The 26,360-nt window shown below is 41.3% G+C and overlaps 1 protein-coding gene across 1 annotated transcript in view; it reads right to left on the bottom strand.

Annotated features, from left to right (window-relative positions):
- khdrbs3 (KH domain containing, RNA binding, signal transduction associated 3) overlaps positions 1 to 26,360 on the bottom strand; it is a 197,482-nt gene that overhangs the window by 126,252 nt on the left and 44,870 nt on the right. The gene's annotated exons all lie outside the window — the stretch shown is intronic.

Genomic DNA, 26,360 nt, shown 5'->3' with positions numbered 1-26,360 from the left:
TTACATGGAGGAAATTGACCAGTTTACGTGCAAGAAAGTGACCAGTTTACCTGGAGTAAACTGACCAGTTTACGTGCAAGAAAGTGACCAGTTTACCTGGAGTAAATTGACCAGTTTACGTGCAAGAAAGTGACCAGTTTACCTGGAGTAAAGTGACCAGTTTACACAGGGGAAAGCGACCAGTTTACATGGAGGAGAGTGACCAGTTTACATAGAGGAGAGTGACCGGTTTACATGGAGGAGAGTGACCGGTTTACATAGAGGAAAGTGACCAGTTTACATGGAATAAAGTGACCAGTTTACATAAATGAAAGTGACCAGTTTACATGGAGGAAAGTGACCAGTTTACACAGGGGAAAGTGACCAGTATACATGGAGAAAAGTGACCAGTTTACATGGAATAAAGTGACCAGTTTACATAAATGAAAGTGACCAGTATACATGGAGAAAAGTGACCAGTTTACATGAATGAAAGTGACCAGTTTACATGAATGAAAGTGACCAGTTTACATGAATGAAAGTGACCAGTTTACATAAATGAAAGGTCACTTTCATTTATGTAAACTGGTCACTTTCATTCATGTAAAGTGAACATATGTAAAGTTTACATAGAGAAAAGTGACCGGTTTACATAGAGGAGAGTGACCAGTTTACATGGAGAAATGTGACCAGTTTACATAAACTAAAGTGACCAGTTTACATGGAGGAGAGTGACCAGATTACATGAATGAAAGTGACCAGTTTACATGAATGAAAGTGACCAGTTTACATGAATGAAAGTGACCAGTTTACATGAATGACAGTGACCAGTTTACATGAATGAAAGTGTTCAGTTTACATAAATGACAGTGACCAGTTTACATGGATGAAAGTGACCAGTTTACATGAATGAAAGTGACCAGTTTACATAAATGACAGTGACCAGTTTACATGAATGAAAGTGACCAGTTTACATGAATGAAAGTGACCGGTTTACATAGAGAAAAGTGACCAGTTTACATAGAGGAGAGTGACCAGTTTACATGGAGGAAATTGACCAGTTTACGTGCAAGAAAGTGACCAGTTTACCTGGAGTAAACTGACCAGTTTACGTGCAAGAAAGTGACCAGTTTACCTGGAGTAAATTGACCAGTTTACGTGCAAGAAAGTGACCAGTTTACCTGGAGTAAAGTGACCAGTTTACACAGGGGAAAGCGACCAGTTTACATGGAGGAGAGTGACCAGTTTACATAGAGGAGAGTGACCGGTTTACATGGAGGAGAGTGACCGGTTTACATAGAGGAAAATGACCAGTTTACATGGAATAAAGTGACCAGTTTACATAAATGAAAGTGACCAGTTTACATGGAGGAAAGTGACCAGTTTACACAGGGGAAAGTGACCAGTATACATGGAGAAAAGTGACCAGTTTACATGGAATAAAGTGACCAGTTTACATAAATGAAAGTGACCAGTATACATGGAGAAAAGTGACCAGTTTACATGAATGAAAGTGACCAGTTTACATGAATGAAAGTGACCAGTTTACATGAATGAAAGTGACCAGTTTACATAAATGAAAGGTCACTTTCATTTATGTAAACTGGTCACTTTCATTCATGTAAAGTGAACATATGTAAAGTTTACATAGAGAAAAGTGACCGGTTTACATAGAGGAGAGTGACCAGTTTACATGGAGAAATGTGACCAGTTTACATAAACTAAAGTGACCAGTTTACATGGAGGAGAGTGACCAGATTACATGAATGAAAGTGACCAGTTTACATGAATGAAAGTGACCAGTTTACATGAATGAAAGTGACCAGTTTACATGAATGACAGTGACCAGTTTACATGAATGAAAGTGTTCAGTTTACATAAATGACAGTGACCAGTTTACATGAATGAAAGTGACCAGTTTACATGAATGAAAGTGACCAGTTTACATAAATGACAGTGACCAGTTTACATGAATGAAAGTGACCAGTTTACATGAATGAAAGTGACCAGTTTACATAAATGACAGTGACCAGTTTACATGAATGAAAGTGACCAGTTTACATGAATGAAAGTGACCGGTTTACATAGAGAAAAGTGACCAGTTTACATAGAGGAGAGTGACCAGTTTACATGAATGACAGTGACCAGTTTACATGGAGGAAAATGACCAGTTCACATAGAGGAGAGTGACCGGTTTACATGGAGAAAAGTGACCAGTTTACATGGAGGAAAGTGACCAGTTTACATGAATGAAAGTGACCAGTTTACATGAATGACAGTGACCAGTATACATGGAGGAAAGTGACCAGTTTACATGGAGGAAAGTAACCAGTTCACATAGAGGAGAGTGACCGGTTTACATGGAGAAAAGTGACCAGTATACATGGAGGAAAGTGACCAGTTTACCTGAATGAAAGTGACCAGTTTACATGAATGACAGTGACCAGTTTACATGAATGAAAGTGACCAGTTTACATGAATGACAGTGACCAGTTTACATGAATGAAAGTGACCAGTTTACATGAATGACAGTGACCAGTTTACATGAATGAAAGTGACCAGTTTACATGAATGACAGTGACCAGTTTACATAGAGAAAAGTGACCGGTTTACATAGAGGAGAGTGACCAGTTTACATGGAGAAATGTGACCAGTTTACATGAACTAAAGTGACCAGTTTACATGGAGGAGAGTGACCAGATTACATGAATGAAAGTGACCAGTTTACATGAATGAAAGTGACCAGTTTACATGAATGACAGTGACCAGTTTACATGAATGAAAGTGTTCAGTTTACATGAATGACAGTGACCAGTTTACATGAATGAAAGTGACCAGTTTACATGAATGAAAGTGATCAGTTTACATAAATGACAGTGACCAGTTTACATGAATGAAAGTGACCAGTTTACATGAATGAAAGTGACCGGTTTACATAGAGAAAAGTGACCAGTTTACATAGAGGAGAGTGACCAGTTTACATGAATGACAGTGACCAGTTTACATGGAGGAAAATGACCAGTTCACATAGAGGAGAGTGACCGGTTTACATGGAGAAAAGTGACCAGTTTACATGGAGGAAAGTGACCAGTTTACATGAATGAAAGTGACCAGTTTACATGAATGACAGTGACCAGTATACATGGAGGAAAGTGACTAGTTTACATGGAGGAAAGTAACCAGTTCACATAGAGGAGAGTGACCGGTTTACATGGAGAAAAGTGACCAGTTTACATGGAGGAAAGTGACCAGTTTACATGAATGAAAGTGACCAGTTTACATGAATGACAGTGACCAGTATACATGGAGGAAAGTGACTAGTTTACATGGAGGAAAGTAACCAGTTCACATAGAGGAAAGTGACCGGTTTACATGGAGAAAAGTGACCAGTATACATGGAGGAAAGTGACCAGTTTACCTGAATGAAAGTGACCAGTTTACATGAATGACAGTGACCAGTTTACATGAATGAAAGTGACCAGTTTACATGAATGACAGTGACCAGTTTACATGAATGAAAGTGACCAGTTTACATGAATGACAGTGACCAGTTTACATGAATGAAAGTGACCAGTTTACATGAATGAAAGTGACCAGTTTACATGAATGACAGTGACCAGTTTACATGAATGAAAGTGACCAGTTTACATAGAGAAAAGTGACCGGTTTACATAGAGGAGAGTGACCAGTTTACATGGAGAAATGTGACCAGTTTACATGAATGAAAGTGACCAGTTTACATAGAGAAAAGTGACTGGTTTACATAGAGGAGAGTGACCAGTTTACATGAATGAAAGTGACCAGTTTATATAGAGAAAAGTGACCGGTTTACATAGAGGAGAGTGACCAGTTTACATGGAGAAATGTGACCAGTTTACATGAATGAAAGTGACCAGTTTACATAGAGAAAAGTGACCGGTTTACATAGAGGAGAGTGACCAGTTTACATAGAGGAGAGTGACCAGTTTACATAGAGGAGAGTGACCAGTTTACATGAATGAAAGTGACCAGTTTATATAGAGAAAAGTGACCGGTTTACATAGAGGAGAGTGACCAGTTTACATGAATGAAAGTGACCAGTTTATATAGAGAAAAGTGACCGGTTTACATAGAGGAGAGTGACCAGTTTACATGAATGACAGTGACCAGATTACATGGAGGAAAGTGACCAGTTTACCTGGAGGAAAGTGACCAGTTTACAAAGAAAAGAACACAGTTCCTCTGAAGGTCACTAATGTTTTGAGGTTGATTTGCTGCCTCTGGCTCTAAATACCCTAACTGTATGCATTACATCATGAAATCTGAAGACTGACTTGTGTTTAGAGCACAAAGTAGTGACCAAAAACCAAAGGCTGGGTCTCTGGATTTTTGTCCATGACTGTATCTCAGTGATCTTGTGTCCAATTCATCCCAGGGTATCTGTTCCTCTTGAACAAAGAGAAGTGTAAATACACAAGCTACACACACACACGGCTTATTATCTTATCATCTCTTGTCCCAAACCTCTATCACTGTACACTGTCAGTTCAGGCTTCTGTTTCACAACAGCTAACACACACACACACACACACACACACACACACACACACACACACTACAGTTAACAGGATGTGGTGTCTTAATGATTAATATAGTGGACTAATGACCTTAAAGTCAAGGGTTCAGACTGAACCACACCAAAAATATTAAACCCTTGACCAGGACATTTAATATTTGGATGGCGCAATGGCTTGTTGGGTAGCTATGTCGCCTCACAGAAAGAAGGTCCTGGGTTCAATTCCCAAGTGTGATCTGGGAATGGAAGAGTTTGCATGTTCTCTCCCCGTGTTTGCGTGGGTTTCCTATGGGTGCTCCAGTTTCCTCCCACAGTACAAAGACACACAGTCAGGTTACCTGGAGATACTAAAGTCACCCTAGGTATCATTGTGTGTGTGTGTGTGTGTGTGTGTGTGTATGTGTTTGACCTGTGATGGACTGGAGACCTGTCCGTGGTCACTTTGACCCAGTGAATCTGACTCACCGTGACCATTAGAAAAGACTATATAGAGAGACTACTGTGTAAGACTATATACAGCTTAAGATTTTTGCTTCGCTAATGTGGGTGAGAAGCAAGGCATGATGGGATATGAAGCTAGTTTTCATCAGTAACAATGGGGCATTGCAGATCCGAATCAGTACTGAGCTAACGGTCTTCTGCACTCAGCACAGCTACAGCAGCAGGGAGCCTGCAGAGCCACACCAACAATAAACACATCAGGTACACACCGGTGTGTGTGTGTGTGTGTGTGTGTTTTTAATGAGGCGCGGTGGGCAGACCTGGACAAAACCCTTAACGAGTAAAAAGGTATGATCGCTGTGCCAATCTTTAATGAGGCGCAAAGTCCAGCGCTGAGCCAAAACGTGGGTAGCGGTGACGAGCCGAGACAAAAGGAGGCAGGAAGAGAAAGAAAAACAGCAGTGAGCTTTATAAAAGCACTGAATATAAAATCCTTTCTGATTCCTCTGGATTTCAGATCAGAGATGGAAGAGACAATTGGTACCTGTCAATCCTGTCAAAATAATTAGAAACCTTGATGTTCCGAGTTCAAGTCTCAGCTCTGCTACCAGCTGGCTGGTGCCCCTCATGCCTAGTTCACACTACACGATTTTTGCCCTGATTTTCGCTGGGCGACTGGTCGGCGCTAGATTTGCCGGCTCGGGAGCAACTCTGCGTTCGCTCGGCGATCGAACTCGACTCTCAATCGCTATGTGTGAACTACCCAACAACTCGATCCGAGCGAGATTTTTAGCTCGTCAAATATCTAAATCTGAGTTGCCGGACTGGTAGTGAGTGCTATGTCGAACAGCCAATGAGAACACAAGATACGGTGTAAGGGGAAATGCAGGGGGGAAGTTGTAAAAAGGTGGGACAGGAGCATAATATAGTTTATATCAGAATACATCAGCACACACAGGCTTTAAAGTATTTCTGACCTTATCATTCTCTACAAAACATAATACCCACGCTGTATTGCAAAAAACATTTTTTTATTAACCTCCAACTTCCTACAGAACAATCCCTGCTGTTCATGTAGCCAAGTCCACTCAGATTCATTTATTTTTCCTCTTTGATTTTACGCTGCACATCAGCGCACAAACTTTGATCGCTCGCTACTTGTTGACGTGCATGTTTGGACGTGGTATCATTTAACCCCTCGTCACTTCTCACGTTTGTTTTTGTGACAAAACGTAGTTTGGGAGAGCAGAGAAGCTCGCCTGCGATTCCAGTTGGTGATAGATGGTGTAGTGTGAAATCTCCCATCACCGATCAGTCGTGTAGTGTGAAAGCCACAACCGACTCAAAAGACTCCCGATTACAAGAGATCCGGTCGTGTACTGTACAGCGACCTGACCACTTGGAATGTCGTGTAGTGTGAACTTGGCATTAGCAGGCACAATCAGCAGTGCAGACAGTGCAGCAGACACAACTGGCCACTAGTCTGCTGGGTGGGTAAAGACTGGACTGATAACAGAGGGGCATGGTCTTTAGTGCTGTGTAAGGACCCTGGTTAGTAGAGCAAGTAATGAGTAACTACCGTTCATGTCATGAATGTAACCAAAGTGTAAAACATGACGTTAAAATCCTAATAAACAAACAAACTTCCTTCAAAGTTCAACTAAAATTTTCCTTTTTACTGCACATTAATCTTCTTTCTCTGTGTCTTAGCTTTGTTGTGTCCTTTTCTCTAAAATTCACTTTGTATTATTATTATTATTATTATTAGTAGTAGTACTAGTAGTACAGTAGACCCTTGACATACGAATTTAATTGGTTCCAAAGGGCTGTTCTTAAGTCAAAATATTCGTTAGTTAAACCTATTTTTCTCATAAGAAATAATGTAAATAGAATTAATCTGTGCCAGACCTCCCAAACCCCCCCTTACCAAAACCTTTCTAATGTCTTAAATGTTTTTTTTTGTTATAAATACAAGTATATTTCCCACTTAAATCTTAAATTATAGAATAGACATTCCTGTAATAAACAATAATAAACAATACACAGTAGTTGTGATACTCGTATCAAGGAAGGACGCTCGCAGAAGACGCAAAACGGTTTATTGAAATCACTGTCCAGAATCGTAGTCAAAAATACAAGCACAAGGTCAAAATCCAAATACACAACAGCCGATAACGGGAAATCCAAAGACAAGGTCAAACGAAAGCAAAAAGTCAAAAAACCAGAAAGCACAAATATTATCCAAAACGCTCGGTATGCACTGAAACACAGAGACGATACTTCGCACCAGACGGAACAAAGGCAATGGTTACAATAAACTATAGCACAGGTGTGCTTGATTAGAAATCAGGTGATACTGATCTTTGATAGGTTGCCAGCTGCCTGTCAGAGGTCACATGATCCTGCAGGGTCTCCTGGGAAATGGAGTCCTCTAAAGCAAGGCTCTGTACTGTGTTAGAGCGATTCCTGACAGTAGTACTGTACATAAAAAACACACATCACATTTCAGTAAAGTACGTGTGCTGTATTATACACCATAATACATTTCCTTCTTTTTATATAAAATGTATCTACCAGAAACAACAATGGGTGTGTTCGAAAACCTAGTGAGCTGCCTTGCTGTCTTACTGTCTACATAGGCAGCTGCCTCAGTAGAGAGGATTCTAATAAGTCAGTGACTTATAAGGCAGGTTATTCGAACGAGCTACTTAGACAGCGATTCCATCGGGTTTCGCATTTAGCATTTAGCATCTTGCCATTAAAACCAATAAACTGAGGTAGCACAGCACGCTAACGTCAATAATCTTCCTTCATGTACCGATAACAGTTAAATTTCCTGACAAGCCCGAACTTGCAAATAAAAACACTCGGTACAAGTTTATACAAGTTAAAAATCAGTAATATTTTATTTACATTTGAAAATAACTCCATTCGTTTGTCTGCACCGTCAGCCATGTTTATTTTTCTGTGAGAGAAGAGCACCCGACCCGCAATGAATGCTGGGATTGCCTTGACCACTAAGGCAGCGTCGGATGCTCACTCGTTCTTGAGCCAAAATAACACTGAAATATTAAGATGCCTCAGAAGTGAGGATTTTAAGGCATCTAGGATTTCGAACAGCCTCATTCTCGGGAGCGCGCACATGATGATGTAAAATGCTGCCTATGTAGAGAGAGAGCTAGCTTTTCGAACACACCCAATAACTCTCATATTTCTCTATTATCTCCTTCTTTATTTCAGTAGTGTTGTATTTTGTAGGTGTAATTGAACGAAAGAAAGAATACTTTACTGAGCCGAATTCCTTCTTCTCTCTCACTCACTGTCCCCTCTGTCTGATACACATTGACAGCTACTGGCAGGAGTAATTATACAACAACGAATAGTGATTTTTTCATTTTCTCAACACTGCGCTTCCTCTGAACCTTCTTTGGGGACATTTTAATATACAGTAGAATTTTACAAAATATAAGGAAAACACTGAAAAAACACTGTCCGCTGTCCGAGTGTTCGCTCACTATGTAAATACACTGTAAAAAGGAGACTGTGAAATGTACAGTAACTTGCTGGCAGCAATTAGCCGGTAAGTTGCTGTAATAAATTTTACAGTACACATACTGCAAATTTAATTACAGTAACTATAAAGTACTGTAATATTTATTACAGTAATAATCACAGTACTGTAGCTCTTATTACAGTAATTTCACATTACTGTAACCTATTACAGCAGTAATCACTTTACTGTAATTGTTATCACAGTAATGCAGTCTTTTAATTACAGCAAATATCAGATTACTTTAAAGGCATTACAGCATTTAACACTAAAATAATATTCGAAAAATAACTATACATTGTAAAAATTAAGACACTTTGTAACAAAAAAATCATTTATTGAATTTCAACATTTTAAAACATGTTTTTGAAAATACATAGATAATTAAATAAATAAATTCATATTTTTGTTCTAAACAAAACCATAAAAATGTGTAAGTGCTTTGTTTTACATTTGCTAGAATCCACATCTTGGGCTAAAGTTTTCTTTCCTGCACTGTAAAGATAAAACAAGGAATTACTGTTACTGCTGTAGAAATGTATATACAAGACTGGAGACTATGACAGTTTTGTTAATTCCTAACCTCCCATTAAAGATATTACATTAATAAACACATTCTACTATTAAAAATGTGCTGTTTAAAATTCTTACCTGTTTTGGTAATGTTATGCACGCTGGCTCTCTAGTGTATCACTTTTGGCTAGACCATTAGCTAGTTGTTTATCAACTGGCCGATTAGTTCTATGTTTAGCGAGCTAGCTCGCTTTCTGTCTTAATAGCGTTTTAAAAGAGTAGGTGACTATTATCAAGTAATTCTAATTTCTGTACCTGTTACTGATGATATAAAGATGTCTTTCTGTCTGAGTGATAAAAAAAACTAATATTTGTGTTAGATATAAAGCAAACTGTACTATTACCAAAGACGGATTATTGTTTAAACTGACAGAAAAAGAAAAATACTTAAACTTACTGTATTGTGATTCACAGCAGAAATATGCTTACTGTAGAATTCGCCCACCACTGAATCTTGACCATGATCCTTTGCAGATCTACAGTAAAATGCTGTGTACAGGTTCTACAGTAAGAATTTTATCATTCTACAGTAGTAATACTGTAAAAACTACAGAAATTTGTTACAGTGTATATATAGAGAGAGAGAGACGGTTGGAGTTAGCGTGTTCGTGACGTCACTTGTTTCGCGAATTTCTGTTCGTAATCCGAAATTTGTTCGTATATTAAGTTGAAAAAGATCGTTCGGAATGTTCGTATGGTAAACCGTTCGTAAAGGGTCCACTGTAGTAGGGGTATTATGAAGGCATTGGGAGTGCCGAAAATGGAGAGGGCGGAGGAGGGGTTTAATAGAGCAACGGTGCTGGTGCTGAGGAGATGAAGCATTATGAATGTGGTGAGGGAGAACATTTAGGTGGTTGGTATTATAGAGAAGGATCAGGACAGGGTGAGATGCAGACAGAATAAGAAGAAACCCGAGAGAAAATTCCACCAAGGGAAAACAGAACACATTTTCCACTTGAACTGAATGTTTCGAGTCCTGTCACAGCGTCTCCATTGGGTTCAAGTCAGGATTTTGTCTAGGCTACTCTGAAATCCTGTTTCTTTGACAGACATAATGAGACCGTGTCTGTCCCAAATAAGTCAAATTCGTTCACTCCATCCAAACAATTCAACTCAAGTCAAATGTATTTGTATAGCACTTTTTACAATGGACGTTATCTCAAAGCAATCTAGAGTATCCAGCACCGACAGACCAAAAACCCCCTGTTGAGCAAGCCGAGGGCGACTGTGGCAAGAAAAACTCCCTTAAAATGACAGGGAGAAACCTTGAGAGGAACCAGACTCAGCAGGGACCCCCATCCTCCTCGGGTGGCCTGGAAGACAATTAGGGGTTGTCACAGCGGATCACTGGTCTCCATCTCGCCCTGTCCTGAACGTCCTTCTTCTCAGTCACACATTTACATTTTCAGCATGTAGCAGACGCTTTTATCCAAAGCGACTTACAATACTGTGACAGTATATATTGTCTAAGCAATTGAGGGTTAAGGGCCTTGCTCAAGGGCCCAACAGTTGCAACCTGGCATTGGTGGGGCTTGAACCAGTGACCAGTGACCTTTCGATTACTAGTTCAGTACCTTAACCACCAGCATCCATCTTCCTCTGCTCAGCACCTTTTCCTGATAGAACTCTCATCCCTCTTCTGCACATGCTCAAACAATCTCCATCTCCAAACGTCCTTTCTGATCCCACCTTCTAAAAAAACTTCCTAATCCCGTCCATCCTCATCACTCCTGAAGAGAGTGATGTATCATAAATGTTTTTGAGACTGTTAGGGTAATTATGTGGTTATTTATTAATTTCTGGCTAGACCTATTAGCCCTTTTGGAATTTTCTTAGATTGTGGTGTAGTGTTTCTATAGAACCTTTAAGAAGTCTGCTTGACTTTAATGGTAAGGAGTGCTCAATCTCACTCACTCACTCACTCACTCACTCACTCACTTTCTTAGCAGCTTATCCAATTAGGGTTGGGGGGGGGGGTGCTGGAGCCTATCCTATTTTCAATGGGTGCAAGGCACACAGTACCACCCTGAATGGGGCGCCAGTCCATCGCAGGGCAGACACACACACACATACACACACCCATTCATTTATAGGGCAATTCAGTGTCTCCAATTAACCTGACTGCATGTTTTTGGACTGTGGGAGGAAACCGGAGCCCCGGAGGAAACCCACGCAGACACGGGGAGAACATGCAAACTGCACACAGAAAGGACCCGGACCGCCCCATCTGGGGATCGAACCCAGGACCTTCTTGCTGTGAGGCGACTGTGCTACCCACTGAGTCACCCTGCCACCATGGAGTGCTCAAATCAATAAGCTAAATTGTCTTTTCAGCTACATTGGGGACGTCTGGTGAACAGCTACAGCTCCTACACCCACGTGTGATTTAATTCATGTACTGTGGTTTGTTTTAACCTCCCAAAAGCGGGCACCCAGGTTCCGCTAGCACACCAGGGCCGAGATTCGGAACTCCTGGGTTCGAAACTCAGCATTGCCACCAGTCGGCTGGGCGCCATCTAGCGGGCATAATTGGCAGTGCCTGCAGCAGACACGTTTCTGCTAGGGCGGGATGACCGGACTATGTGGGTGGGGTCTTCAAACGCTGTGTAAGGACCGATTGGCAGAGTGCATAAGTGAAAAAGGGTTCCGCTAAGGGCTGCATGCGGGTCGAAGGAGGTGGGAGCAGCAATACCCGCCTTGACTGCAATCAGGGTTCCCCAGCAGTGGAAGACAAAGTGACTAAGCTAAACTGGGAGAAAATGGGAGAAAATAAATAAATAAAAGCATGCAGATGGTGGATTGGCTGCACCGGATTCACAATGACCTTGATATCTTATTAAGACAGAGAAATAAATAAATGAAGAAGTGAAATTGATCAGATTGAACTGGGAGTCGTTAAAAGCAACGCCCCTTTTTTCTTTTATGCCTACGAACATACAATCATTAATTTTGGGACGTGAGTAGATGTGTAGAAAGCAGCACAAGAACAAAAGGACGCTGCTGGTGAAGTGATGGTGTAATTTATTCCTCATAAAGCAGCGTGTAGTTTATTATCAACACGAAGCCCCGACACCAGCCAGCTTGTGTTTTGTCACTGTTCTCACTGGGGTTAAACATCTGGTGTTTTTATACACATCATTACCTTGATAGAACCCCACTGTGTGTGTGTGTGTGTGTGTGTGTGTGTGTGTGTGTGTGTGTGTGTGTGTGTGTGTGTTTATTCTCGCTTCCTTACATCTTATCAACAAAAATAAGCCCCGGGTTCACAGTGAGTCATAATCAATCAAAAGCCGTAATAAGCTGAAAAGTTTACACATGTTCTCAGTTAAAGATAAGAAATCTGGAGGAGAATAAAAACACACGATCATTTCCAGAACCAATAATGGATTTTATTTAAAATCCAGAGTTACAGGCATTGCCAAAAATATTGGCACCCCTTCACTTCTTTCAGAAAATGCACCACCTCTCCAAAAAAAAAAAATGCTGCAATTACAAATGTGCTGGTGCTCACACGTTTGTTTCATGAAGTCAGATCTTTATGTCCAGAGCTGATTAACACAGCTACATTAATGTCCAGGGATGATTAACAGAGCTACTTTAATACCTGGAACTGAGTAACAGAGCTACTTTAATGTCCAGACTCAATAAATAAAGCAATTCTAATATCGAGAGGTAATAAATAGAGCTATTTTCATATTCAGAGCTGATTAATATAGCTCATTTAATGTCCAGAGATGATTAATAGAGCTATTTTATTATCCAGACCCACTAAATAGAGCAATTCTAATATCCAGAGGTGATTAATAGATCTACTGTTATATCCTGAGGTGATTAATAGATCTACTTTAATGTCTGGAGCTGATAAATAGAAATACTGTTATATTCAGAGCTGATTAATACAGTTACTGCTATATACAGAGCTAATTAATAGGGCTACTTTAATGTCCAGAGCTGATTAATAAAGCTATTTTAATATATAGAGCTAATTAATACAGCTACTTCAATGTCCAGAGCTGATTAACAGAGTTACTGTTATATACAGAGCTGATTAATAGAGCTACTGTTATATGCAATGTTGATTAATAGAGCTACTGTTATATTCAGAACTATTTAAGAGCTATTTTAATATCCAGAGCTGATGAATAGAGCTACTGTTATATGCAGAACCGATTAATAGAGCTACTGTATTATTCAGAGCTAATTAATAGAGCTACATTAAAAATACAGAGCTGATTAATAGAGCTACTTTAGTGTCCAGAGCTGATAATTATAATAATTATAATAATTATAAATACTGTTATATACAGAGCAGATTAACAGAGATACTTTAATACCTGGAGCTGAGTAACAAAACTACTGTAATATCCAGAGCTGATTAATAGAGCTAGTTTAATTATCCAGAGCTGATTAATAGATCTACTGTTGCATCCAGAGCTGATTAATAGAGACATGTTAATTTACAGAGCTGATGAATAGAGCTAGTTTAATTATCCAAAGCTGATTAATAGAGCTAGTTCCATTATCCAAAGCTGATGAATAGAGCTAGTTCAATTATCCAAAGCTGATTAACAGAGCTAGTTTAATTATCCAGAGCTGATTAACAGAGCTAGTTTAATTATCCAGAGCTGATTAACAGAGCTACTGTTACATCCAGAGCTGAGAAGAAAAAACTGTTTGCAGCCTGAGCTGAGGTCAGTGTTCATGACTCCTCAATATAAAGGACACAAAGAGAAAATGGATTTATTGGGAGTGAACGTGTCTGTGGACATTAGCGCCGATTCAGTCTAAAGACCAGTCGTGAGGTCAAGCACTGATGTTGGTTATAAAGGTCTGGCACACCGTTAATGCTCCTATTCATCCCAAACTTGTTTAATGAGGGGTTGAGCTCAGAGCTCTGGGCATTGTTAGCAATGGGTGTGGCTGAAACACCTACAAATATTAAGTAGAAGAGGGTGTCCACATACTTTAGGCGGTGTAGTGTATTTTCTTTTAGGACTTTTAGGTTTTGACACTGTAGTTTAGTGCAGCGGGCGCCGAAGGTGCTTATTTCAGTTTCTCAGGTTGAAAAGTGGGAAAGGCAGAAGTAAGTAATTATATCGAGGGTACAGGGTGCACCTCACACCCGAAAAAATCAAAGCAGAGGTCTGTTTTTCACTCTCGCATCTCTCTCTCTCTCTCTCTCTCTCTCTCTCTCTCTCTCTCTTTCTCTGAGTTATTTCCTTCTGGTGCTAATAAAAGTACCTCATCACTTCATGCTATTTCAGACGGCCCTAGAAAATACACTATACACTGTATGGTCAAAAGTATTTGGACACCTGACCATGAGCTTGTTGGACGTCCTATTTAAAAAACAAAAGCTAATAAAACAGAGTGACCTCTGTGTGATCTTATTAGCTAGAACAACAGCCGCTCTTCGGAGAAGGCTTCTTAACAAGAAGCATGTCTGTGGGAATTTTGCCCGTTCAGTCGAACGATACCAGCAGTTGTAGGGCTGATGAACATCAGTTGATGTTCCGGTTCATTCCAAAGCTGTTCAGTGGGGCCATTGGAGTTCAATTTGTCTTCGGATGCTGGAAAATCCCTGATTGCAGTCGAGGTGAGTATAATGCTGCCCACGCCCTCTTAGACCCGCGTGCAGCCCTTAGCGGAACCACATTTCACCTATGCACTCTGCTAATCAGGGTCCTTACACAGCGTTTGAAGACCCCACCCACATAGTCCGGTCATCCCGCCCTAGCAGAAACGTGTCTGCTGCAGGCACTGCAAGTTATGCCCGCTAGATGGCGCCCAGCCGACCGGTGGCAACACCGAGTTTCGAACCGAGGAGTACAGAATCTCGGCACTGGTGTGCTAGCTAGCGAAATATCCCGCTGCGCCACCTGGGCACCTAAACCGAGTTTTTTTTTTTCTTTACAGGGGCACAGTCATGCTGGAACAGGAAAGGGCCTTCCCTAAATTGTTGCTGCACAGTTGAAGGCATCTGATTTCCTGTATATAATTGAGTTGTAAGCAACTGTTGTGGCTGAAACACATGAAATCAAAAAGTAGAAGGGGCGTCCTAACACTTTCGTCCATATAGTGTATGTCCCAACGTACTGTATGTGAATACAGCCACACTCGTTGCAAACACGTGTCTACAATCGATGTTAGGGTAGCTGTAGCCTAGCGGTTAAGGTACTGGACTATTAAGCAAAAGGTTGCTGGTTCAAGCCCCACCACTGTCAGGCTGCCACTGTTGGGCCCCTAAACAAGGCCCTTAACCCTCAATTGCTTGGACTGTATACTGTCACAGTATTGTAAGTCGCTTTGGATAAAAGCATCTGCTAAATGCTTCAAATGTAAATGTTAGAAGAAACAACAAGTAAAATGAAAATCTGGCATGGCAGGTGGGCACGATTCTGTAACCCTCGCTTCCTGCCTATCTGTACGGCAGGTGGAACCATTACACAGACCTTCTTGTTCAACATCAAAGGCTGACTGGTGCATACACAGGGTACCTGTCCGAGGTGTTTCTTGCCTTTTGCCCAATGAATCAGACCCACTGCGCTGGTAAAAGAGAATGAATGAATGAATGAATGAATGAATGAATGTAGTACAAAAGCAACATTACATTGCTTTTGTACCTCCAAACCTTAAGCAATATTTGATGCCCTGAGAGGAAATATCAAAGACATAAAAAATGTTTTTAATCTTTTTTTTTTTTATAATAAACCATCTCAGCTCAGCAACATAAAAACAGAAACTGTAATTAAAATAAACATCAATACGTTTCTTTTTCTCTCCAGACTGTTTCACCAAATAAATTACTTACAGTACAGACTGAAACTGAGACACCATCACACATCTACACTGTAAAGCCAATAGTATGTGAACACCCCTTTTAATGATTAAATGTAGTTGTTTCTGTCACATCCATTGCTAACAGGTGTATATAATGATATAAGGTCAATAATATGCTTTTAATATTGCATAAATAGTTTGGGGAAGTCCCCTTTTTTCTTTCAGAATGATTATAGTTTGATTAGTTGTGTGTAAACGAGCTCCACCTGCTCTACACAGAGTCCTGATCTCAACCTAACCCAACACTGTTGGGATGAATTACACTCGGACCGTGAGCCAGGCCTTCTCTCCCCTTCTCTTCTCTATACTCTCTTCCCTTCCCTTCTTTCCTCTTCTGTTCTGTTCTGTTTTCTTCCCTTCTTTCCTCTTCTGTTCTGTTTTCTTCTCTTCCCTTCTCTTCTCTATACTCTCTTCCCTTCCCTTCTTTCCTCTTCTGTTCTGTTCTGTTTTCTTCCCTTCTTTCCTCTTCTGTTCTGTTTTCTTCTCTTCCCTTCTCTTCTCTATACTCTCTTCCCTTCCCTTCTTTCCTCTTCTGTTCTGTTCTGTTCCCTTCCCTTCTTTCCTCTTCTCTTCCCTTCCCTTCTTTCCTCTTCTGTTCTCTTCCCTTCTTTTCTCTTCTGTTCTGTTCTCTTCCCTTCCCTTCTTTCCTCTTCTGTTCTCTTCCCTTCTTTTCTCTTCTGTTCTGTTCTCTTCCCTTCCCTTCTCTTCTTTCCTCTTCTTTTCCCTTCCATTTTCTTCTCTTCCCTTCCCTTCTTTTCTGTTCTGTTCTCTTCCCTTCCCTTCTTTCCTCTTCTGTTCTGTTCTCTTTTTTTTTTTCCCGTCTCTTTTCTTCTCTTCTCTTCCCTTCTTTTCCCTTCCATTTTCTTCTCTTCTCTTCCCTTCTCTTCCCTTCTTTTCCATTCTCTTCTCTTCCCTTCTTTTCTCTTTTCTTCTTCTCGCTTCTTTCCTGTTCTCTTCTCTTCCCTTCCCTTCTTTTCTCTTTTCTTCTTCTCCCTTCTTTCCTCTTCTCTTCCCTTCTTCCCTCTTCTCTTCTGTTTTCTCCTCTCTTCTCTTCTCTTTATTCTCTTCTCTTTTCATCTCTTCTCTATATTTTCCTCCTCCCTTCCCTTCTTTCCTCTTCTGTTCTGTTCTCTTCTCTTATTCGCCTCTCTTGTCTTCCCTTCTTTCCCCTCCTCTTCTTTAATTTTCTCTTCTCTTCCCTTCTTTCCTCTTCCCTTCTCCTCTCTTCTGTTTATTCTGTATATTTTCTTCTCTTCTCTTTATTCTCTTCTATTTTCATGTTTTTATTCTCTATTCTTCTCTATGCTCTCTTCTCTCTTTTCTTTATACTCTTGTCTATAATTTCTTCTCTTCTCTTCTTTCCCCTCCCCTTCTCTTCTCTTCTCTTCTCTACCCTGACCTCATTGACTCTACTGACTGAATGAGCACAAATTCTCACAAACACACTCCAAAGTCTTGTAGAAAGGCTTCCCAGGTAAGTGGATGATATTAAAGCTCCAAAGGAAAGATGGAGCGATTCAGTATAAATGTTTATGGTTTTGAAACGGGGTGTATAGCAAGCTCATGCTCAGGTGTCCCAATACTTTTGTCCATATAGTGTACCTGCATCCAGAACCAACACCACACAAATCATCGGTTCCTTTTTTACGGTACCCATTTCAACACAACCCATACAGTTCATTCTCACAGAAACCAGAACACTGACACAGAAACCAGGGACTGGCACAGAATCTGAATCACACATCTTTTGCATTAATATTTTGTAGACAAGGTGTTTATGTGGCACAGCGATGATTTACCCACTACTAGCCCACTACTGCTGGGATCCAGGGTTAAATCCCCCAGGTTGAGCATCTACATTCATACAGACATGATTGGCTTTTTGTTAGAACATCAATAAATCTCGGTGCTCAGATCTTCCACTCCAGGGTGATTTGCTGCTATGAGTCTGAGAGAAAGAGCCCAAAAAAGCTGAGTGCTCATGGTAAGAAACACATCGCACAGAAACTCAGAGTGAGATTCCAGTTTATTAGATAGAGGAGGGAGTTTATACAGAGGAGATAACAGGTATATGTGAGAATGTGAGCCTATTAACACTATGCCTGGGGGGGTGGGGGCGTTCTGTGCACCCAGAGACTTCAGGGAACTGGACCCAAAGTGACCCTAAGCAAGATGAAGCTGCGGTAAAACAAAAAGAATGAATTAATTATTAATGAATTAATGATTTAATTTTAAGGACAGACGGGGTGTCCATATTTCTCAGGGGCAGTTGTCGCCTTGTGGTTAAGGTACTGGACTAGGAAGCAGAAGATTGCTGGTTCAAACCCCACCTTTGCCAGGTTGCCACTGTTGGGCCCTTGAGCAAGGCCTTTAACCCTCAATTGCCTAGAATGCATAGTGTAAGTCACTTCGGATAAAAGCATCCGCTAAATGTTCTCAGAATTTTATGGTGAAAACCTCATACCAATAGTCCACCAAGTGTAGATGAGGTAGGGTCATGGTGTTGTGGTGCTTTGCTGCGTTAAGATCTAAACAACTAGTTTTTACAATCCGCTCTCTTTCAAAACATTTTGAGAAGGATGTAAGGTCATCTGTCTGTGAACTGCCTCTGAGATTATTCGTAGCCTAGTGATAAAGGTACTGCACTAGTGATCACTGGTCACTGGTTCAAGCCCCACCACTGCCAGGTAGCCACTGTTGGGCCCTTGAGCAAAGCCCTTAACCCTCAGTTGCTCAGACTGTATACTGTCACAGTACTGTAAGTCGCTTTGGATAAAAGGCGTCTGCTAAATGCCGAAAATGTAAATGTTCTCAGAATTTCATGCACTGCAAAACACAACTACCCTCAGAGGTAACCTCAGAGGCAGCTCACAGACAGATGACCTTACATCTTTCTCAAAATGTTTTGAAAGAGAATGGATTGTGATCTTTACACAGCAAAGCACCACAGCACCATGACCCTACCTCATCTACGCTTGACTGTTGCTGTAATGTTAATGACTCAAAGTGTAAGAGCATGTCCACATGAAGGCCATTTCAAAGTAGCACTGGGTGCTCAGGTGGTCCCTCGGTCTGTCACGCTTGCCCAACACTGCTGAGATCTGGGTTCGAATCTTAGGGGTCATATAGGCCAGCCGGGCGTCTACACGTCTGATTGGCTATGTCTGTTGTAGCCTAGTGGTTACGGTACTGGATTAGTGATTGAAAGGTTGCTGGTTCAAGTCCCACCACTGTCAGGTTGCCACTGTTGGGCCCTTGAGCAAGGTTCTTAACCTTTAATTGCATAGATTGTATACTGTAACTGTAATGTAAGTCGCTTTGGATAAAAGTCGTCTGTTGAGTGCTGAAAATGTAAATGTCTGTGGGTCAAAGCACTGCAATGGATTACTGCCCTGTTCAGGATGTTCCTGCCTTGAGCCAAGTGTTTCCCGTTGGAACCGGACCCACCGTAAACCTGACCAGGAATGGAATGAAATGCCTAGAACTCAACACAGATGATACAGATGTTGGATAACTTTGTTCCCTAAATAAATTGACACACGTTTTACAAATGTGATAGTGACAAATACACTTTATGACCACAGGTATGTGGACACTGGACAATGAGCTTGTTGGACATCCCTTGGACCCACAAGCATTAATATGGAGTTACGGCTACGACAGCCTCCACTCTTTTTTTCACATAGTTTAAAAATGTATCTGTAAGGAACTGTGGGCAGTGGTAGCTTAGTGGTTAAGACACTAGGACTAGTGATTATAAGGTTGCAGGTTTAAGCCCCACTTATGCCGATTGCTACTGTTGGGCCTTTGAGCAAGGCCCTTAACCCTCAATTGCTTAGACTGTAAGTCACGTTGGATAAAAGCGTCCGCTAAATGCTGAAAATGTAAACGAAGATGTCTGTTGGCTGAAGCGCTGCGATGGATTGGATATAGGTATTGGATAACTTTGTTTCCTAAATAAATGGACATACGTTTAACAAAATAAGATAGCAACAAATACTGTACATTGCATGGCCACAAGTATGTGGACACTGGACAATGAGCTTGTTGGACATCCCTTGGAGCCACGAGCATTAATATGCAGTTACGACTACAACAGCCTCTACTCTTCTTTTCACATAGTTTTGAAATGTAGCTGTAAGGAACTGTGGGCAGATTGCTACTGTTGGGCCCTTGAGCAAGGCCCTTAACCCTCAATTGCTTAGATTGTATACTGTCACAGTTCTGCAAGTCGCTTTGGATAAATGTTGAAAATGTAAATGTCTGTGGGATGAAGCCCTGCCTTGCGCACAGTTGAGGTTCCGATTCATTCCCAACAGGCCACAGTAAATGCTATGTCTACATGGAACACAGTCCACTGCCTGCAAAAGGACCTTCCCCAAACTGCTGCCCTAAAGTTAAAAGCGTGCCAGTCATTTTATGTAACTGTTTTTATGCTTTTAACAGAGACAATCAGCACAAAGCGCAATTATATAGCCTGCTACTACGTGACCACTCTCCTACGTGTCTGCCTCCTGATTATTACCCATACTGCCCTCCATAAGCTCCTCAATCAAGCCTGCATGCGGAATCACGTCAGCCACTCAACATTAGAGCGCTACTCCCGGCGGAATTGAATTTATTCTTGTTTCCTTACCCAATTTCCACTTCATTCACATCCGCTCGTATTCCTTTAACAGAATCTGAGTGGCCTTTTGTATTTGTTTTCCCCGCACCGCCTCCCCCTGTGGCGTCTTTTTTATTTTCTTTCTTTTTTTTTCAACTCCATTTCAATTCCAATCTCAACCTCACATTTCTTACTCCCTCTATTGCCTTTTCTCTCTTTTCTCAAATTTAATTTGTTGGCAATCCTTTATAAATAACACTCAACGCTCCCCCCGCAGAGTCTCATACGCCACACCGCCTCGAGCTCCACTACAGACTGATAAACACTCTCAAAACCTCTCTCTCTCTCTCTTCATCATTCTGCAGGTCTCTCCATCTTTATTGAATTACATTACTATGACTTGCTTGGAGATCTGTGTGGTGGGTGGGAGAAAGAAAATAAATACATTCTTAGATGTATCTCAACTCTTTCTCACAACCACCAATGAATAACTAAGCATTAAAAACAGCATCAATATGCAACTGATACCACTCCAGATCTAGCACCATAATAACCAGTACCATCTCGAGAAGCAACCCAGCAGCACCAGTATCTTCTGGCTGCTCACAAACTGTCCAGCACCTTTTTAACAACTGGTTGTAAAATGCATCCTCATTCATCCATTCAATCATTGTCTGTTTTATCAACACTTTATCTTATTTAGGGTCACTGTAGGTCCAATTCACTGGGCAAAAAGCAGAAAACACCCAGAACAGGAATTTTAGTATCTCCAATTGATTTCTAACTGTATGTCTTTGGACTGTGGGAGGAAACCAGAGCTCCCAGAGGAAACCCACATAGACACAGGAAGAACATGCAAACTCCAAACAGAAAGGACTTGGACCGCTTGCTGTAAGGTGACAGTGCTACCCACCGAGCCACCCTTTAATGCATCTTTATTCTCTTTGTGACATGCTGCAGTAGATCTTCATAATCAAACTGGTGACAGACAGACAGACAGACAGACAGACAGACAGAAAGAACTATGAAAGAAATAAAAAAGAGAGACAGAGACAGACAGACAGAAAAAAAGAATGAAAGAAAGAAAGACAGACAGAAAGACAGACAGACAGAAAGAAAAAAGAATGAAAGAAAGAAAGACAGACAGACAGACAGACAGACAGACAGACAGAACTATGAAAAAAATTAAAAAGAAAGAGAGACAGAGACAGACAGACAAAGAAAAAAGAATGAAAGAAAGAAAGAACAGACAAAAAGAAAGCATGAACAAACAACAGACAGACAGAAATAAATAAACAGAGACAGACAGAAAGAAAGAAAGACAGACAGACAGAAATAAAAAAGAAAGAAAGACAGACAGAAAGAAAAAAAGAAAGAAAGAAAGACAGAAAGAAAAAAAGAAAGAAAGAAAGACAGACAGACAGACAGACAGGCAGAGAGAGAGAGAGAGAGAGAGAGAGAGAGAGAGAGAGAGACTGGACTGAAGATGTAAGGTTACATACCCAGTGGTAGAACATCTCAGAATTGTCATGCATTAATAATCAGGTAATCCTTAACCCCTCTTTTAAGGATGTTCAACAGACATACACGGCATGGCTGAAAGTATATGGACACCAAAACATAAACATATTCCAAAACTAATTGTCATTAATGGCCTCTTTGTGGCCATAGGAACCACAAAGGCGTTTTGCAAGATTTGGACATGGAAATGTGGGAAATGTTCATTCAGTGAAAGGAACATTTGTAGGGTAGGGCAATGTGTGAGGAGGCCTGGCTCACAGTCAACATTCCAATTCGGGCCTTCCCCAAACTGTTGTCAATAAGTTCTATGTATAGAAAATATTTTATATTATTGATTTTTTTTATGTTATTGATCTGTCAGCAATGGGTGTAGCGGAAACACCTGAACTCGATCAAGAAGGGCTGTCCACATAGTTTTGTCCATATGGTGTATAACCATGGACAGCATGACACTCAACCCTGACCAAGACCAAACTGCAATGCTGCAGTAGATCCTGATAATAAGACTTTTTGGGGAAGATAATGGAAAAACAGGAAAGCAAATGGAAGGGGAGGCAAGGGAAGGGAAGAGAAGGGAAGGGAAGGAAAGGGAGAGAAGGGGAAAGGAAGAGGAGGCAAGGAAAGTGAAGGCAAACAAAGGTAAGGAAGGGAGAGGAAAAGAAGGGGAGGCAAGGTGGGGAGTGGAATGCAAGGAAATATAAGGAAATGGGAAGACAGGGGAAGGGAGTGGAAAAGAAGAGAAGGCAAAAAAAAGGAATCAAAAAGGAGGCAAATAAAGGGAAGGCAAGGGAAGGAAAGGCAATAAAAGGGAAGGGAAAAAAAAGGGTGGGGAAAAGAAAAGAAAGGGAAGGGAGAGAGAGAGAGGAAAGAATGGGGAGGCAAGGAGAGGGAATGGAACGTAAGGAAATGTAAGGAAATGGGAAGACAGAAAGGGTAAGGGCGGAAAAGAAGAGAAGGCAATAAAAGGGAAGGGGAGGGAGGGGAAGGGAAGGGGAGGGAAGGGGAGGGAAGGGAAAGAAAGTGGAGGCAAATAAAGGAAAGGCAAGGGAAGGAAAGGCAATAAAAGGGAAGGGAAAGGAAGGGTGGGAAAAGGAAGGGGAGACAAGGGAAATTAACGAAAGGAAGGGTAGGAGAAAGAAAAGGAAGGGAGAGAAGGGAATAGGAAGATGAGGCAAGGAAAGTAAAGGCAAACAAAAGGTAAGGAAGGGAGAGCAAAGGAAGATGAGGCAAGGAAAGTAAAGGCAAACAAAAGATAAGGAAGGAAGAGGAAAGGATGGGGAGGCCAGGGGAGGGAGTGGAATGCAAGGAAATATAAGGGAATGGGAAGACAGGGGAAGGGAGCGGAAAAGAAAAGAAGGCAATAAAGGGAAGGAAAGGGAGGGGAAAGAAAGGGGAGGCAAGGGAAGAAAAGGCAATAAAAGGGAAGGGAAAAGAAAGGGTGGGGAAAGGAAGGGCAGACAAGGGAAAATAAGGAAAGAAAGGGAAGGTAAAGAAAGGGAAGGGAGAAAAGGGAAAAGGAAGACGAGGCAAGGAAAGTGAAGGCAAACAAAAGGTAAGGAAGGGAGAGCAAAGGAAGATGAGGCAAGGAAAGTAAAGGCAAACAAAAGATAAGGAAGGGTGAGGAAAGGAAGGGGAGGCAAGGGAAAGAAAGAAAAGTAAGGGATGGGGAAAGAAAGGGAAGGTAAAGAAAGAGAAGAGAAAGGAGGGGGAAAAAGGGGTAGCAAGGGAATGGAAAGAAAGGGAAGAGAAGCCAAAGAAAAGGAAGAGAAGGGATGGAAAGGGAAAGGAAGGGAAGGAAAGGTACTGCAGACATTCCTAAAGTTACAGTTCATCTCAAGTCAAATTCCTGCCATCTTCCTGAAAAACTTTGGGGCTTGGGTAACCAGCTACTGTTCTCCTGGTCGTTCCAAGTTTCTCCTATATTATTAAGAGCGTCCGAGTGACCTCCATAGACTAGACAGATGTGTGATCCTTCCTGGACTACTGCAAGTCTCTCCTGACTAGTCGTGTGAATAATCAAACCCCCTGCAGTTGATTTGGGATGCAGCTCAACCCGAGCGCTATAACAGTACTCCAGTGCTGCTCTCTCCATAGTTCTTTCAGGAGCTGCATCAATTGTAACCAGAACCCTTCAAGCCACAAGCCTAGCTAGAATTCACACAGCCCTAAATACCCAAAAGACTAGTATTAGCTCTCTTTTCTGGCATAACATAATTACATTGCATCACAGAGTGGCCATTAGATGTATCTGATACTGTGCCATGTGCCGCGGCGCTGATATATTAACGTCTAAATAATTTAAGAGAGAAAAGATAGATTTACATCACAGCCTGCGCAGAACTATAAATCTAATCGTTGTAAAAGCCTTCAGCACTGTGAAGGACCCTTCACACCCCTCACATGGACTCTTCACTCTCCGGCTGTCTGGTAGAAGGAACAGTATCATTCAGGCCCTCACTGCTAGACATTTTTAGGATATGGATACACACACACACACACACACACACACACACATACACACACTATTTACCTACACTGCTGTTTGTACACCGATCAGCCATAACATTAAAACCACCTCCTTGTTTCTACACTCATTGTCAATTTTATCAGCTCCACTTACCATATAGAAGCACTTTGTAGTTCTACAATTACTGACTGTAGTCCATCTGGTTCTATGCATGTTTTGTTAGCCCCCTTTCACCCTGGACCACCACAGAGCAGGTATTATTTGGGTGGTGGATCATTCTCAGCACTGCAGTGGTGCACTGCACAACATGGTGGTGGTGTGTTAGTGTGTGTTGTGCTGGTATGAGTGGATCAGACACAGCAGCACTGCTGGAGTTTTTAAATACCGTGTCCAGTCACTGTCCACTCTATTAGACACTCCTACCTAGTTGGTCCACCTTGTAGATGTAAAGTCAGAGACGATCGCTCATCTATTGCTGCTGTTTGAGTTGGTCATCTTCTAGACCTTCATCAGTGGTCACAGGATGCTGCCCACGGGTCGCTGTTGACTGGATGTATTTTTAGTTGGTGGACTATTCTCAGTCCAGCAGTGACAGTGAGGTGTTTAAAAACTCCAGCAGCGCTGCTGTGTCTGATCCACTCATACCAGCACAACACACACTAACACACCACCACCATGTCAGTGTCACTACAGTGCTGAGAATGATCCACCACCTAAATAATACCAGCTCTGTGGTGGTCCTGTGGGGGTCCTGACCATTGAAGAACAGGGTGAAAGGGGGCTAACAAAGCATGCAGAGAAACAGATGGATTACAGTCAGTAATTGTAGAACTACAAAGTGTTTCCATATGGTAAGTGGAGCTGATAAAATGGACAGTGAGTGTAGAAACGAGGTGGTTTTAATGTTATGCCTCATCGGTGTGTGTATTAGCTGAAGAACTAAGAACAGAACTGTGGGCCTCCCTTTATACTGCTCTAGTCATGTTAAAGTCTCAGCACTTCTTCTAAAGCTTGTGTGTAAACCATTGGAACCAACCGTTCTGTGGTAACCTGTTGTTCCTTATCTGCTTACAACATCCTGTATCCGTCTTAAGACAGACATGTTGCTTATCTCTGTACTTTGCACCCCAGCTGTGCTTGCTCAAATAGCAACATGACTATGATGATGTAATGCACAAGCAGCATAATAAACAATGATATTCAGATTATACTAAGCATAAGCATATACGTATAAACAAAAGTATTGGGACGCCCTGACTAATTAGTAAGTTTAGACAGTTCAAACACACACATTCCTATCAAATGTACTATATCAATGATGTAAATAAATGACATGCCTCAAAACATGTGGCAACAGTTTGGGAAAGGTCATTTCCTCCCCTTTCTTCTAGTACTTCTTCTAGAACTGCTCCTCTGTGCACACAGCAAGGTCTATAAAGACATGATTTGGCTTGACAAGAAACTATACAGAGCCCTGACATTTAACCCTACCGAAAACCTACAGGACCTACAGGCCAAGTGTTTAGAAATTCTGACAGGCACAATCCAAGTTCTTGTGGAAAGCCCTCCCAAAGGAGTAAAGGCTGCCACAGACTTAAAACAGAGGTTGGTGGTGCCACTATAATAATGCCCATGGTTTTGGACAGGGGTGTCCAACCAGCTTAAACTGATCAGACACAGACGGCAGTAATCCTTTTTTTTTCAGTGATACATTTTTGAAAGGATGTAGATAAAAAAAGAAGATGATACACCGATCAGGCATAACATTATGACCACCTTCCTCATATTGTGTTGGTCCCCCTTTTACATTTACATTTTTGGCATTTAG

Source organism: Trichomycterus rosablanca, chromosome 1 (genome assembly GCF_030014385.1).
Source record: "Trichomycterus rosablanca isolate fTriRos1 chromosome 1, fTriRos1.hap1, whole genome shotgun sequence".
Classification (NCBI taxonomy): domain Eukaryota; kingdom Metazoa; phylum Chordata; class Actinopteri; order Siluriformes; family Trichomycteridae; genus Trichomycterus; species Trichomycterus rosablanca.
The sequence above is the reverse complement of the archived record's forward strand: the minus strand, read 5'-3'. Positions and strand labels throughout refer to the sequence as shown.